We start from the raw sequence: 5,875 nt of genomic DNA, 5'->3' as shown, positions 1-5,875 counted from the left end.
ACATTTGCTGTCATGTTAAACTTTTATTAAAGTTTTTCTTCATTACCCATTTAAGCCGTCTCCAGCCATTATTAAACAAACAATATGTTGTAGATTTTTTTAGACTCGGTCAAGCCAGAAATTCAGTTTTTAACTATTCATAACACTGTTTGCCGTTTTTCTTATTATTTGTGTTACTAGCCTACATGTAAGATAATTAATGCATGTGGGAATATAACGCTACTTTACCAGTTTTAAATAAAGAAAATTTTGTTCTGTTTTTCCTTGATTTTTAAGATCGAAATACATTAAGGATTATTTGACATACGATCATACAACTAAAATTTGGCTATTTTTCTCCCTTTAGACCCATACGTGCGGTTGATGTTTTTGTGTGGTGCCAGTTTTCAGCTTTGCATACCAGGTATGTTTCTTTTTGATACACTATTATAGTGTGAAAAATAAACTTGTATTTATTTACTGAAATATATGAGTTGACAAACAAACCTAAATAAAGAAATTTTTAAGTTAATCTCGTATATTTATGAGTTATATCATCATGTGATTTGTTTGTTTCAGATGTTCGCGCAAAGCTACTCAAAGGTTATCTGAGCTAGCCACCCCTAATTTTCTGTTGATAGACTAGATGGATGGCAGCAAGTCAACAGCATACATCACTAACGTTTAGGTTATTATGTGGCCGAATAGGGGAATTTGACGAACACAGTTTCAAAGTCCGGAGCGCGATTTTTTTATTTATTCATTTATGTTTTGAGTGGTCACGGGACATGAACGCTGGACACGCAAATCCATAATTCGGTACGCTAACCACATGGCCACGCTTGGCCCATCGTGATAGGGGACGGTAAGGTGACGTACTACGATGTTTCACAATATTACAGCTATGTAGAAATCCTGTGGCGGTAACGCATTGTTTTATGGTTATTCTTGTGAAACATACAATTGCGTGTGAATTAAATTTGCGTAAAAGTCGCTGTAAACAGTAAGAACTCCTTAATTTATAAACACTAAGTATAATACCAGTAGTACACTGATCACTTGTTATATTAGTAAATAAAATCTTAAGTGTTGTGTCGTACTATTTAATATACGTCCTTTACAATGTAATTTGCTACTCATGGCCTGTTCTGTAGTGGTTCTTTTTTTTTTCATTTTCATTCGTTCTTCCGGCTTGCCCCCTAGTGGCTCAGCGAGCGGCATGTCTGCGGACTAACGTTGCTATAAACCTGGTTTCCATACTCGTGGTGGGCAGTGCACAGACAGCCCATTGTGTAGCTTTGTGCTTAACTGCAAATAAACCTTCCGGCTTTGTACTTAAAGTCCATACCCTGCATAAAAAAAAAAGTGTCTTTCAAAGCTATTGTGGTAAATCGTTAATTATAAGCAATGTAAGGGAACTTTGGTTTCAGAGGATAATACTCGAACCTGGGTAACTAAGAAGTATCATAAAACCACTAAGAACATTAAAGTAAGTTTTTTTATCGTACTGTTAATTCATAAATCAAATATAGTTTTAGGATAAGTAAAAATAATATTGAAAAAGGAATATATAATAGTTTTTGCTAGTTTCTCTACAAGATATCTAAGTAAGTTTGATTTCTTGAGTTCAGTGGGGTCCAATATTCTAAGAGTACTTGAGTTGGTATTTTCATCCTTAATTTCATGCTGGACTTTTACTGTGAAACTGTTTTAGTGGTATTAGCGAATTTGCATGTTACCGAAAGTTTCTAAAGATGCGTTCTGGAGATACGGGTCATAAATTTATTTACATAAATCTAAATGCCTCGTAATAAACTCTAGTTTATGTTCAAGTTTAGTATAATATACTTTTTTGTTTTCGCACAACGTTGGCAACGTGCATCTGCAAATGAGTGAATTTCAAATATCTAAATGTCTTTAACAGTATACAAAGTTATATTATCTCATGCGTGTAGTAAGTTTTGAAAAGAATTCGACTTTATAGTAATATATACACATCTTGTCAAGTCTTAGAACTTTAGCTTAGGAGGGCGTAGTGTGTAATTCAGCCTTTATTTCTCACTTTCCAGACGCACGAAGTTGTTGTGCCCCTCTATTCTTGTATGAGGAACAGAAACCTGAGGGATTTCACGAAAGCCACCATCTTATCCATGGGCATCCTGTTCTTTATCTATAGTGTAGCAGGTTCGTTTGGTTACCTAACCTTTGGAACCAGTGTACCCCCGGATATTATGCAAGGATATAACCCTAAGAATCCACTGGTACTCATTGGCATTGCAGTACTAGTTGTAAAAATGATTACAACTTACCCACCTCTGGCACTTTGTGGAAGGTAACTACAAATTAGAACGTTTGGTGGTCAACGCTTAATTAATATAATTCTTACTTTCTTCCAATTATCGCGAAGATAACTTTCTCAACATTGTATGTGAATTCATTTGAATCTAAAAAAAAAGCAAAAAATTATTTACAGTTATATTAGACTTAACTTTTTCATCCCAAGAAATATGCCTGGATTACTAAAATCGTCATGCTGTCAACAAATAAAATTGTATGGTTATTATAAAGTAAAACAAAGGCTTAGGGTAATTGTGAAAAATCCACTCCATTCTCGAAGTGATCCTTTAGTATATGAATAAGAATATCTGCAAATAAAATTTTCAGAGGACAACCTCCTGACTGAAACGTTGTTACTTAATAGAAAAGAATGTGGTATAAATGTATTCTCTGAAAAATTCAGAAAGAACCGGTCAGGACTTCAATAACTGTATATTAACATATGAGCTACAAGAAAGGTAATCACATTTTGAATTCGAGAAGCTTCCATCAGTCTACTTGGGTTTATCTTGTACTTGACTGATTTTAAATGGAGAAGTTTATGTCGAGTATTTCATTCCTAATGAGAGATGTGACGTGTGTTATGTTACATAGATATAGATATATATTTTTTTTTCTTGTTATTGCTAAATATATTTGATTTTCAAAAAAAATATTCACCATTTTCTCCATACGTTTGTAGAAGACGTAAATTCGTTGTCTTGGATAATTTAGAGTTAAAAGATTAAAGTATTTTTCCATAGAGGTGCTTTGGACGGACTTTATGCTGAACTGACACATCTACCAGCTGATGAATTCATTTATGGCGAGAAAAGGAGGAGATTCATTATAAGTACCGGCTGGTTTTTCTCATCCGTCCTTCTAGCTATTTTTACTCCGAACATTGGAGTGGTCATCGAACTTTTGGGTTGTCTTGCCTCTGCGAATGTCTTTATTTTTCCAGGTGAGTTTACGAGTTTTTAGGCAAATAAATTAGTTTTAATAAACAGGATAGAGGCATGTGTATATCAAAGTTCATAATCAGTTTTTTATATTATTATTTGCAGAGTTGTACAAGCTAAAACACTGAATTTGTTTGTTCAAATCTGAAGTTATATAAGCTAAAATATTTGGTTATATTTTTTCGAAACAAGGGTTACACAAAACATATTCTTTGTAATTAGGGTTTTTACAAAATAAAACTTTTGATTTTATTGTTATGGTTGTACAAACTAAAAACGTGGTTTTTATTGTTCGAAATTCAGGACTATACAAAAAAAAAAGAGAATTTTATCATTTAAAACTAGGGATATGCAAACAAACGAAACCGTTAATTTTATTGCTATAAATAGTGTATATCCTTTCGTTTGTTTTTTTTTTCATTGCTTTATTCATCCTATAAAAATGTATTAATATCGCTTACAGTTTGATCATTATTTGTGAAGTTGTTAGCTTCACAACCATTTGAATTGAGTTTAATCTTTTTCATACTTGGATTTAACTTCAGGCCAGAAAAATAACCTGTGAATTAGCAAGTAAAACTCCTTAAAAACTCAACCTCACGCACATATAAAACTAATTTCTGGTAGGCCTAAATATTTGCCATTTTATTTTGACCACTTACGTTTTGAATATGAAGAAATAAAGTGTAACATAGCAGTACTCTTTGTTTATATATTTCATTGTTAGTTAACTTGTGTGTTCAGTGGTTTGCATCCGTTTTCCTGTCTTCATTTACCTAAAATGTCTGTTTTAAGTATTATGTTTATAATTAAGCCCACAATTATTTCCACTGCTAGGAAATAATCAGCGTGTTTTTATTCAGTGTCCTTTTGTGATTATCTCTTGAATTAGATGATACTGTAAAACAAAATTGAGATTTTTAGAAGATATCATTTTGTTTTCTGTTCTTATTTCAGGCTTATGTCTGATATCGGTTGTTTTGAAGGATGATCCAGATTTTTGTCTGTGGAAAAGTTTTATGTTCCTAATACTGTCTATTATCATGATCACCTTTGGAGCTTTTGTATTTGGTGTTGTACTGATCCAGGTTATTTTATTTGACCTTGCTTCGGGAGGTGAAGTGCACGAAATTTTATGTTCGTAACACCTTGCCCTATGACTTCTTATGCTTCTTCCAAAATTACATTTTTTGTTGCACAAATTATGCAGTTAAACTTGCAACAAGAATGATGCTTATAAAAATTAATGTGTTAAGATGATATTCATACTACAACACCAAGATACATTTAAAAGTGAATTAAATGATTATGTAATAGTATTTTATTTACTTGATATTATTGTTTGGAAATTTTCGATGTTTGTATGATTCCAAATTGTGCATATTAATCACTGCATATTGTTTTATTTTTTATTTTGTGCTTCTCTTGTACTTTTCAGCGTTTTTAATTCAATGTGATAAATTTACCGTTCCATAAAACAAAAATTATTACAATTTTTTCATTTTCTTAAATCTCTGTGTTGTGAGAATTTTGTAGTTTTAATAAAATTACTTTTTATTGGAATTTAAACGTAGTCTTAATACAGTGTGTGGCTCAGGTTCAGTAAAAATCAGTAAACATATACTACTTAATATTGTATAAACTGTGAACCATAGACTGATGTGTAAAGAAAAAAAAATACATGGAGTAGAAACTAAAGTTATTACCTACTGGTAATATTTACGTGAAGTTAACACAAAACAGTTTACTAATTTACTGATTAATGCCTTCATGCTACCCATTAATGCGGTTGTTGAATGTTTAACGTACGAAACAAACTCTAATAGCAAGATGTAATGATCATATAAAAATGTCCTCATTACTTTTATAGTATAAGGTAGGTAACATGCTCTTTTACTTATAACATGTTGTACATTAAGAAATGTAGGTTTGTGCTGTAAAATACTTTGTCTATAATTTCTTCAGTGAATAATCTATAATTAAATACATATGAAAAGGGAGCTAAATCTTATTGTTTCAATTACTTTTAACTTTAAAAATTCAGTTTTCTAATCAGGTCTTAGTTATTGCTAAACTGTTTTACGTTTTATTTCAAGGCACATGATAAATTTAGTTTTGTTTATAACACTGGCTAGTCAGACATTATGTTTTTGTTTTTTTAATTTAGAATTATTATTTAGGTCTTACAAGTTCCAGCTTTATTTTTCGTATAGGAATTTTTGATTTCTTATTTCGAAGTTTTATATTTTAAATTTTTCGAATAATATACAGTGTGATGTAAACTTAATTACCTCTGAGAAAAATTCCCAGTATTGCTTTCCCCGTCTAGTAATAGGGCGAACTAGAAAAATTACAAAATAAGTTCAAGTTGCTTCCAAACTCATTCAGATGTGAGTATTTCAAACTTATCTCTCATTTCAAATCATAAACAGAAAAGGGTAAGTTAAACTTTATTAATCATAAGGTTAAATATAATTATCAAACTGCTGATCTTGGTGCCAAACTACGCATTAGACTACCTACGCTCTGTCCACAATGAGGAATCAAACTCCGGATTTTAACGTAGCAAGTCCATAAACTGACCACTGACCCACTGGTGGATTTTTATTAAATTAATT

General features: G+C 31.5%; 1 pseudogene; it reads left to right on the top strand.

Annotated features, from left to right (window-relative positions):
* Nucleotides 1-4,752, top strand: part of LOC106474078 — a 26,292-nt pseudogene extending 21,540 nt beyond the window's left edge.
* Nucleotides 4,753-5,875: the final 1,123 nt, after the last annotated feature.

This window comes from Limulus polyphemus, unplaced genomic scaffold (assembly GCF_000517525.1).
Source record: "Limulus polyphemus unplaced genomic scaffold, Limulus_polyphemus-2.1.2 Scaffold136, whole genome shotgun sequence".
Classification (NCBI taxonomy): domain Eukaryota; kingdom Metazoa; phylum Arthropoda; class Merostomata; order Xiphosura; family Limulidae; genus Limulus; species Limulus polyphemus.
This window is presented reverse-complemented; position numbering and strand designations above follow the sequence as displayed.